Here is an 11,026-nt window from a genome sequence, read left to right on the forward strand (position 1 = left end):
GGAACACCTATTGATTTCGGATCGAGCCCAAAACTTGGGCAACATCATAATATGGTGGGAGGAGTCATTTGGTGAGTTTTGAGTGAAATCCAATCGCTAGAAGTAAGGAATACACCAACCACTCCAATTTGGAACTAACTGCCGTTGAACTTGAATTGTCCAATTTGGAACACCGATTGATTTCGGATCGAACCCAAAACGTGGGCAACATCAGAATATATTGGGAGGAGTCATTTGTTGAGTTTTGAGTGAAATCCAATCGCTAGAAGTATGGAATACACCAACCACTCCAATTAGGAACGAACTGCCGTTGAAATTGAATTGTCCAATTTCTCACACGTATTGATTTCTGATCGAGCCCAAAACTTGGGCAACATCATAATATGGTGGGAGGAGTCATTTGGTGAGTTTTGAGTGAAATCCAATCCCTAGAAGTATGGAATACACCAACCACTCCAATTAGGAACGAACTGCCGTTGTACTTGAATTGTCCAATTTCTCACAGCAATTGATTTCGGATCGAGCCCAAAACTTGGGCAACATCATAATATGGTGGGAGGAATCATTTGGTGAGTTTTGAGTGAAATCCAATCACTAGAAGTATGGAATACACCAACCAATGCAATTAGGAACGAACTGCCGTTGAACTTGAATTGTCCAATTTCTCACACCTATTGATTTCGGATCGAGACCAAAACTTGGGCAACATCATAATACGGTGGGAGGAGTCATTCGGTGAGTTTTGAGTGAAATCCAATCGCTAGAAGTATGGAATAAACCAACCACTCCAATTAGGAACGAACTGCCGTTGAACTTGAATTGTCCGATTTGGAACACCTATTGATTTCGGATCGAGCCCAAAACTTGGGCAACATCATAATATGGTGGGAGGAGTGATTTGGTGAGTTTTGAGTGAAATCCAATCGCCACCAACCACTCCAATTAGTAACGAACTGCCGTTGAACTTGAATTGTCCAATTTCTCACACCTATTGATTTTGGATCGAACCCCAAACTTGGACAACATCATAATATGGTGGGAGGAGTCATTTGGTGAGTTTTGAGTGAAATCCATTCGCTAGAACTATGGATTCCACCAACCACTCCAATTAGGAACGAACTGTCCTTGAAATTGAATTGACCAATTTCTCACACCTATTGATTTCGGATCGAGCCCAAAACTTGGGTAACATCATAATATGGAGGGAGGAGTCATTTGGGGAGTTTTGAGTGAAATCCAATCGCTAGAAGTATGGAATACACCAACCACTCCAATTAGGAACGAACTGCCGTTGAACTTGAATTGTCCAATTTGGAACACCTATTGATTTCGGATCGAGCCCAAAACTTGGGCAACATCATAATATGGTGGGAGGAGTCATTTGGTGAGTTTTGAGTGAAATCCAATCGCTAGAAGTATGGAATACACCAACCACTCCAATTAGGAACGAACTGCCGTTGAACTTGAATTGTCCAATTTCTCACACCTACTGATTTCGGATCGAGCCCAAAACTTGGGCAACATCATAATATGGTGGGAGGAGTCATTTGGTGAGTTTTGAGTGAAATCCAATCGCTAGAAATATGGAATACACCAACCACTCCCATTAGGAACGAACTGCCGTTCAACTTGAATTGTCCAATTTCTCACACCTATTGATTTCGGATCGAACCCCAAACTTGTGCAACATCATAATATGGTGCGAGGAGTCATTTGGTGAGTTTTGAGTGAAATCCAATCGCTAGAAGTATGGAATACACCAACCACTGCAATTAGGAACGAACTGCCGTTGAACTTGAATTGTCCAATTTGGAAAACCTATTGATTTCGGATCGAGCCCAAAACCTGGGCAACATCATAAAATGGTCGGAGGAGTCATTTGTTGAGTTTTGAGTGAAATCCAATCGCTAGAAGTATGGAATACACCAACCACTCCAATTAGGAACGAACTTCCGTTGAACTTCAATTGTCCAATTTCTCACACCTATTGATTTCGGATCGAGCCCAAAACTTGGGCAACATCATAATATGGTGGGAGGAGTCATTTGGTTAGTTTTGAGTGAAATCCAATCGCTAGAAGTATGGAATACACCAACCACTCCAATTAGGAACGAACTACCGTTGAACTTGAATTGTCCAATTTCTCACACCTATTGATTTCGGATCGATCCCCAAACTTGGGCAATATCATAATATGGTGGGAGGAGTCATTTGGTGAGTTTTGAGTGAAATCCAATCGCTAGAAGTATGGAATACACCAACCACTAAAATTAGGAACGAGCTGTCGTTGAACTTGAATTGTCCAATTTCTCACACCTATTGATTTCGGATCGTGCCCCAAACTTGGGAACCATCATAATATGGTGGGAGGAGTCATTTGGTGAGTTTTGAGTGAAATCCAATCGCTAGAAGTATGGAATACACCAACCACTCCAATTAGGAACGAACTGCCGTTGAACTTGAATTGTCCAATTTCTCACACCTATTGATTTCGGATCGATCCCCAAACTTGGGCAACATCATAATATGGTGGGAGGAGTCATTTGGTGAGTTTTGAGTGAAATCCAATCGCTAGAAGTATGGAATACACCAACCACTCCAATTAGGAACAAACTGCCGTTGAACTTGAATTGTCCAATTTGGAACACCTATTGATTTCGAATCGAGCCCAAAACTTGGGCAACATCATAATATGGTGGGAGGAGTCATTTGGTGAGTTTTTAGTGAAATCCAATCGCTAGAAGTATGGAATACACCAACCACTCCAATTTGGAACGAACTGCCATTGAACTTGAATTGTCCAATTTGGAACACCTATTGATTTCGGATCGAGCCTAAAACTTGTGCAACATCATAGTCTAGTGGGAGGAGTCATTTGGTGAGTTTTGAGTGAAATCCAAACGCTAGAAGTATGGAATACACCAACCACTCCAATTAGGAACGAACTGCCGTTGAACTTGAAATTTCCAATTTCTCACACCTATTAATTTCGGATCGATCCCCAAACTTGGGCAACATCATAATATGGTGGGAGGAGTCATTTGGTGAGTTTTGAGTGAAATCCAATCGCTAGAAGTATGGAATACACCAACCACTCCAATTAGGAACGAACTGCCGTTGAACTTGAATTGTCCAATTTCTCACACCTATTGATTTCGGATTGAGCCCCAAACTTGGGCAACATCATAATATGGTGGGAGGAGTCATTTGGTGAGTTTTGACTGAAATCCAATCGCTGGAAGTATGGAATACAACAACCACTCCAAGTAGGAACGAACTGCCGTTGAACTTGAATTGTCCAATTTGGAACACCTATTGATTTCGGATCGAGCCCAAAACTTGGGCAACATCATAATATGGTTGGAGGAGTCATTTGGTGGGTTTTGAGTGAAATCCAATCGCTAGAAGTATGGAATACACCGACCACTCCAATTAGGAACGAATTGCCGTTGAACTTGAATTGTCCAATTTCTCACACCTACTGATTTCGGACTGAGCCCCAAACTTGGGCAACCTCATAATATGGTGGGAGGAGTCATTTGGTGAGTTTTGAGTGAAATCCAATCGCTAGAAGTATGGAATACACCAACCACTCCAATTGGGAACGAACTGCCGTTGAACTTAAATTGTCCAATTTCTCACACCTATTGATTTTGGATCGAGCCCAAAACTTGGGCAACATCATAATATGGTGGGAGGAGTCATTTGGTGAGTTTTGAGTAAAATCCAATCGCTCGAAGTATGGAATACACCAACCACTCCAATTAGGAACGAACTGCCGTTGAACTTAAATTGTCCAATTTCTCACACCTATTGATTTTGGATCGAGCCCAAAACTTGGGCAACATCATAGTATGGTGGGAGGAGTCATTTGGTGAGTTTTGAGTGAAATCCAATCGCTAGAAGTATGGAATACACCAACCACTCCAATTAGGAACGAACTGCCGTTGAACTTGAATTGTCCAATTTCGAACACCTATTGATTTCGGATCGAGCCCCAAACTTGGGCAACATTATAATATGGTGGGAGGAGTCATTTGGTGAGTTTTGACTGAAATCCAATCGCTAGAAGTACGGAATACACCAACCACTCCAATTAGGAACGAACTGCCGTTCAAACTGAATTGTCCAATTTCTCACACCTATAGATTTCGGATCGAGCCCAAAACTTGGGCAACATCATAATTGGTGGGAGGAGTCATTTGGTGAGTTTTGAGTGAAATCCAATCGCTAGAAGTATGGAATATGTTGCGTAGATTCAGCTGCACCAAAATGGGTTCAACTGCATCCTCAACTTGTGATACTCGCAAGTGCACGAACCGTTGATAGTTTAGCGTATGTAAGTGCGAGGTCGATTCCACAGGGATTGGTGATTGAATGATCCAATTCAGTTTTCCTACACAAAACATAAATAAAAACAAAAGAAACAAAACAAGAAGAAAGAATGTACATTACAAGAAAAATAAATTACAACTACGAAAACATTAAGGAAATTAAGAGAACTTTGAGGAAGAGAAGAAAGTGTTGAGAACTTTGAGAGGGAGAAGAAAGTATTGAGAACTTGGAGGATTTTGGAAGAACATGTGTTTGAGAGCTTTGAGGATTTTGGAAAGGTTGAGACATGTGTTTGAGAGATTTGGAGACTTTTGGAAGAGAGGAGAGATGTGTTTGAGAAAGAGAAGGGAGGAGTGTTTGGGAACATTGAGAATTTGATGAAGGAATGGAAGAAGTGTTTGGAGAGTGTTTGAGAATATGTAGGCTTTTTGGAGAAGAAAGGAAAGTGGTGTTTGGGAACTTTGTGGATTTTGGAAACTTGGAAAATTTGAGAACGTAGAGACGGGAGGAGAAAGTGTTTGAGAAGTTTGGAGAATGTTTATGAACTTGGAGAATTTGAGAACTTAGGGAAGGGAGAGAAGGGTGTTTGAGAAGTTTAGAGAATTTGATGAAGGAATGGGAGAAGTGTTTGAGAACATGGGGAATTTGGAAGAGAATGGGAATTGTGTTTGGGAACTTTGTGGATTTTGGAAGAGAGAGTGTTTGGAAAATTGGAGAACTTTGAGAACTTTGGAAGGGAAGAGACATGTGTTTGAGGAATTGGAGAATGCTTGGAAGAGAATAGAGAAGTGTTTGGGAAGTGTTTGAAGATTTAGTAAAAGGATCATATTACAACAATTGAGAACTACAAAGGGAAATTAAGAGAATTTGAGGGAGATAAGGGAAGGGAGCTCTAGAGAAGTGCTTGAGAGCTCCCCCCCTTGGGGTGTTATTACAAGCTTAGAGAACTTCCCTATTTATAGGCCTAGGGGAAGTGAAAATCAGAATTCAATAAGACTAATGCATACAACACTTGAATTATAAAATCTGAAATGGTTGATGCACTTGTATTAGAAAATCTGAAATGGGTGATGCACTTGTATTAGAAAATCTTGAATTGGTTGATGCACTTCACCACTAAATCCCACCAGCAGCCCTAGCTCATCTTCATGTCACCATGACCAATCTTCCAACCAGAAATGATAGCTCATACCTAGCTCACCATGACCAAGCATCCAACCAGCACATGCTGAGGTCAGCATGACCAGCAACTTCAAGGGCTTACAACTTGGGCTTCTCTTAATCAAATTAGGACTTTAAGCACTCTAAATTGAAGTTCAGAATGTCTTCTTTCCAGCCATATGTTATTTGGGCCAATCCAAGGTCGGAGGAAGAAGTTAAGGCCGAAACAAATTGCTAACTCATTTTCCGCGCTGATAAGATCCATCCTGAGCATGGTTCTGTGTTTGCTAGGTAACGGACTCCAGATTTATCCAATGGGGCTGAAGTTTGGATATGTTATAGTACACACCAATTGGAGAAACTTTCATGAAGAATGTGGCCTCATCCGAGCTATGTAGGTTGCTGAAACAAAGCTTGCAATATGACCTACGGAACTGGACTGGCAGGGGGCTGTAGCCATAATGAATTTGTCTTTAAGCTCTTCATCAATTCATCCAAATTAGGCCTTAACATGCTTGAATTGCATGAATTATGTTCTTCAAAGCCATCATTGTTACCTAAAGCTCAATTAACTGAAAGATAAACACAAAAAGGATTAAAAGCACAAGTTTAACTCAAAAACATAACCAAATCATAAGCTAGAAGGGTAAGAAATAATATACAATTATGAACCGATCAGAATACACCTACCACTCCAATTAGGAACGAACTGCCGTTGAACTTGAATTGTCCAATTTCTCACACCTATTGATTTCGGATCGAGCCCAAAACTTGGGCAATGTTAAGCTCATAATTTCATACATATACATGCCCAATTTACTTACTTCTTTTGCTTAGTTCCTATAATTCTAAGTTATTTCCCTCCCTTTGTGTGTTTTGTAGGCCAATAGAGCAAGAGAGCATAATTCATGCAATTCAAGCATGTTAAGGCCTAATTTGGATGAATGGAAGAAGAGCTTAAAAGACAAACTCATTTTGGCTACAGCCCCCTGCCAGTCCAGTTCCGTAGGTCATATTACAAGCTTTGTTTCAGCAACCTACACAGCTCGGATGAGGCAGAATTCTTCATGAAAGTTGTTCCAATGGGTGTGTACTATAACATATCCAAAATTCAGCCCCATTGGATAAATATGGAGTCTGTTACCTAGCAAACACAGAGCCATGCTCATGATGGATTTTATCAGCGCGCAAAATGGGTTAGCAATTTGTTTTGGCCTTAACTTCCTCCTCCGACCTTGGATTGGCCCAAATGACATATGGCTGGAAAGAAGACATTCTGAACTTCAATTTCAAGTGCTTAAAGTCCTAATTTGATTAAGAGAAGCCCAAGTTGTAAGCCCTTGAAGTTGCTGGTTATGCTGACCTCAGCATGTGCTGGTTGGATGCTTGGTCATGGTGAGCTAGGTATGAGCTATCATTTCTGGTTGGAAGCTTGGTCATGGTGACATGAAGATGAGCTAGGGCTGCTGGTGGGATCTATTGGTGAAGTGCATCAACCAATTCAGATTTTATAATGCAAGTGTTGTATGCATTAGCCATATTGAATTCAGATTTGTCACTCCCCTCTCCCTATAAATACCACATCCATTCCACATTCAAGACACAACAAATCCTGAGATTCACAACCCCCACAATTCACTCCAACCATCCTCAAACACTCTCAAAATCCCAAACACTCCAACAATCACCAAAACAACTCCAGCAAACCTCTCTTCCATTTCCCTACGAATTTCATCTTCCTTAGCCATCACCACTCACTCAAACTCATCCCAAATCACCTCCATATCCTTCATACATCTTTCTAGAAGTGGGGAAGCTCTTGGAGAAGCATTAGAAGTGGAGAAGCACTTGGAGAAGCCTTGGACACCACAAGAACTTCAGAAAAAGGGTTTTTCTACTCTTATTGTATTCATTATGTTTTCTCATTTCTGTTCAAGTCTCTTTTCCATTATGAGTAGCTAAATCCATAACTAGGGCTTCGATGTAACCTAACATGAATATTCTGGGTTTATAAGTTTGGAGTTTCAAGTTTGATTCATGATTCATGTTCTTATTCATTATGCTTATAAGTTAACATGCTTGTTTGAATGATTGATCACCATTAGAACTTGTTTGTTAACTATCTTGGTTTGAATTAAGAGTATACACCATGCTTTAATTCTAATTGAACTATGAATAGGAAGAGTATGTATGGACATTCGACAACAGGGATTAGATACATACTTGGTTCTTTAAAATGTTCTTCTATGCTTAATGGGTTCCTAATGCTTAATTTTAGGTTAGACAACAAATGATCAAATTAGGGAATTAGGAACACAAGGTTAGGACCAAACACCATGGCCTAATCATACTTTAGCTAGAATCAATCTTTGAATCTGAATTAGACTTGTTACTTGAATCTTTATAACCCAGAATTGAATTGTTATGGTGATTCGAATGCCCTAGTCTCAAAATCTGTTTTCCAACTCTTAAAACCACTCTTTGTTACATTTGTTTACTTGTTTTTGTTTGCAATTTCATTTTGCTTCTTTTGTTCAACAATCACAACCACTCTTGTTTTAAATTCTGTTTTAGACATAACCTCCTACTTTCTTGAATTTGGTAATCTAAGTACATAACTAGTTTTAACTTCTCAGTCTTCGTGGGTACGACCTCGTACTTGTCTTGCTATACTACTAATTGCCCCGTACAATTGCGAGTTAACATAATATTAACAACAAATTTTGGCGCCGTTGCCGGGGACTGAACGAAAGTTCTTCCCTGGTTATGTGCCCAAGGTTATCCTATTCTTTTTAGTGTTTCTAATTAATCTAATTTTCTGTTTCAGGTAGTTTATGTCTAAAAATCCATTACTTGAACAAGTGAGGTCTTCGTTCCAACGTTCTAGATCTTTGAACGCAGGACCATCATTGCAACCCAGACGAGTGACCTCTGAAATTCAGAATCGTCTAGAAAGGGAGTTGTCAACTGCAAAAGAGCAAGCTCTTGCTACATTTACAAGTCTTGCTCTCCACACTGAACTTCCCGGTTCTTCACTTTCAAATTCGGAAGCAAGTTCAGACCAAGAAGAAGAAGAAATGATGGCTGCCATTGAGTTCATGGGAGAACTTGATATCCCAACAATTCCAGCATCTCCTTCAAGCATTTTGCTGCCCACTGTAGCTCGAAATTATGAGCTTAAATCTTCTCATCTTAATATGCTGCCTTCCTTTTATGGTTTACCTAATGAAGATCCATTGACTCATATAAAGGATATTTTTAATGTTGTGAGTTCTTTTCCCTTGACAGGTGTGACAGAAGATCAACTTCGAATGAGAGTGTTTCCATACACTTTAAAGGATAAGGCGAAGTATTGGTTGAATTCTTTGAAGCCTGGTTCACTCACTACATGGTCTGCCATTCAAAAGAAGTTCCTGGAAAAATACTTCTCCACGCAAAAGACCGACATGCTTAGGGACAAGATCTTGTTATTTGCACAGCAAGATGATGAATCGTTTTGTGAAGCATGGGAGAAATTCAATGGGTTGCTCAACCAATGTCCTCATCATGGGATTCCATTGAAGCTTCAAATGCGTATGTTTTATAAAGGACTAACCCCTTCTAGTCATAATATAGTCACCAATTTTGCAGGTGGTTCTTTTAAAACCAAAACTCCAGAAGAAACGTACGAACTCTTTGAGGAGATAGCAATGGAGACCCAACATACGGATACAAGAGGTAAACGTGTTATTAGTGGTTCTAATGATGCTTCTAGTGTGCAGATTTCAAAACTGGAACAAAAGCTAGATGCTCTTCTTGCATTAAACTCAAGAAGCCCTCCGAAGGAAGTGTGTAGCATTTGTGAATCTCATGACCATGCTACCACAGCTTGTCCACTTGGGGCTGGATATCCAGAATTTGTGCAAGAGCAAGCTAAGTTGGTAAATTCCTACAACCAAGGTCCAAGAAATGATCCATACTCTCAAAGTTATAATCCAGGTTGGAGGAATCATCCAAACTTTTCATGGAGAAATACCCAGAATCAAGCAAATCCCCCTTCATTCCAAAGGCCACAACAATCATCATCATCATTGGAAGATATAGTGAAGCAGATGGCAATCAACCAATCCAATTTTCAGCAAACTACACAAGCTGCCATCTCCAAATTGGAAGTCCAATTAGGCCAAATAGCTGCTGAAATAACTCAAAGAGTGCCTGGGAAATGGCCAAGCCAAACTGAGATCAATCCAAAGAACCCAGAAGCCAAGGCCATTCATGTGCTCAGATCAGGTAAGATCATTGATAATAAAGATGATTCTAATCTTTCAAATGATGTTGTGATTGTAGAAAATGAAGAGGAGGAGACCATGGCCACGGAAGGAGAACAACTCAAAACTTCTCAATCTGCTCCTAAGGCCAAATCAGATTCTCAGAAATCCGATCAATTCCAATTGCATAAAAGGGATGACAAATTTGTGCCACCACATCTTCAAGAAGATAGATACGTGCCACCCGCTCCATATGTTCCACAGATTCCATTTCCAGGCCGTCTTAAGAAAGCAAAGCAAGATAAGGCTTTTAAAGAGATTTATGATATTTTGAGTAAAGTTAATATCAATTTGCCTTTGCTTGATCTTATTGAACAGATTCCTGCATATGGAAAATTCATCAAGGACTTGAAAACTCACAAGCTCAATTTCGCTCCAAATGAAGGAGTAAAGCTCGACCAGAATGTAAGTGCTGTATTGCAAAGGAAGCTTCCACCAAAACTAGATGATCCTGGCAGCTTTGACATTCCCATTAACATTGGAGGCAAGAAGGTTGGAAGAGCCATGTTGGACTTGGGAGCAAGCATCAATGTTTTGCCATATTCAGTTTATCAAGAGCTTGGCTTAGAAGGGATGAAGAAGACTTCAATGCGACTTGAACTAGCTGATCATTCTATAAAATATCCAAAAGGTATTGTAGAAGATATTCTAGTTCAAGTTAATACACTAATTCTCCCTGCTGATTTTGTAGTGATGGACATGGAAGACAATCCAAATGGAGATCGTGTTGATCCCATTCTCCTAGGCAGGCCATTCATGGCCACTGCAGACACAATCATCAAAGTGAAAGATAGCACTCTCTCCATGACTGTTTTGGGTGAAACTGTTGAATTTAAAATGCTTAATGCTCTATCTCAACCTTCTATCTCTCTTGATTCTTGCTTTTCAATTGATGTTGTGGATCATGAGGTTTCTTCCAAAATTTTGCAGAGAAAGTCTAATGATGCTCTAGAAGCTGTCTTAACACAAGAAGAGGAAGATCTTTGTGAACCGGAGTTCCAAGAAGTGGTGGCTGCCTTAGAAGTGTTTCCGCCATACCCACCATCCTTTAGGCCACCAATCGAGCCTCTTGGACCATCATCCACGAAATTGGAGCCATCCATTGTCATCCCACCAAAGCTAGAACTTAAACCTCTTCCCAATAATCTTAAATATACATATTTGGGTGCTAACGAAACTCTCCCTGTTATAATTGCTGCAGGTCTCTCCTTACATGAAGAAGA

The 11,026-nt window shown here is 40.2% G+C and overlaps 1 non-coding gene across 1 annotated transcript; it reads right to left on the minus strand.

The window, feature by feature from the left end:
- Positions 1-8,942: 8,942 nt before the first annotated feature.
- On the minus strand, positions 8,943-9,049 carry LOC148294242 (small nucleolar RNA R71). Its single transcript, XR_015836210.1, has one exon. It is a non-coding gene; the product is annotated as a small nucleolar RNA R71 (small nucleolar RNA).
- Between the last annotated feature and the right edge of the window lie 1,977 nt (positions 9,050-11,026).

Source organism: Prunus avium, chromosome 5 (assembly GCF_965620075.1).
Source record: "Prunus avium chromosome 5, drPruAviu1.hap1.1, whole genome shotgun sequence".
In the NCBI taxonomy this organism is placed as follows: Eukaryota; Viridiplantae; Streptophyta; class Magnoliopsida; order Rosales; family Rosaceae; genus Prunus; species Prunus avium.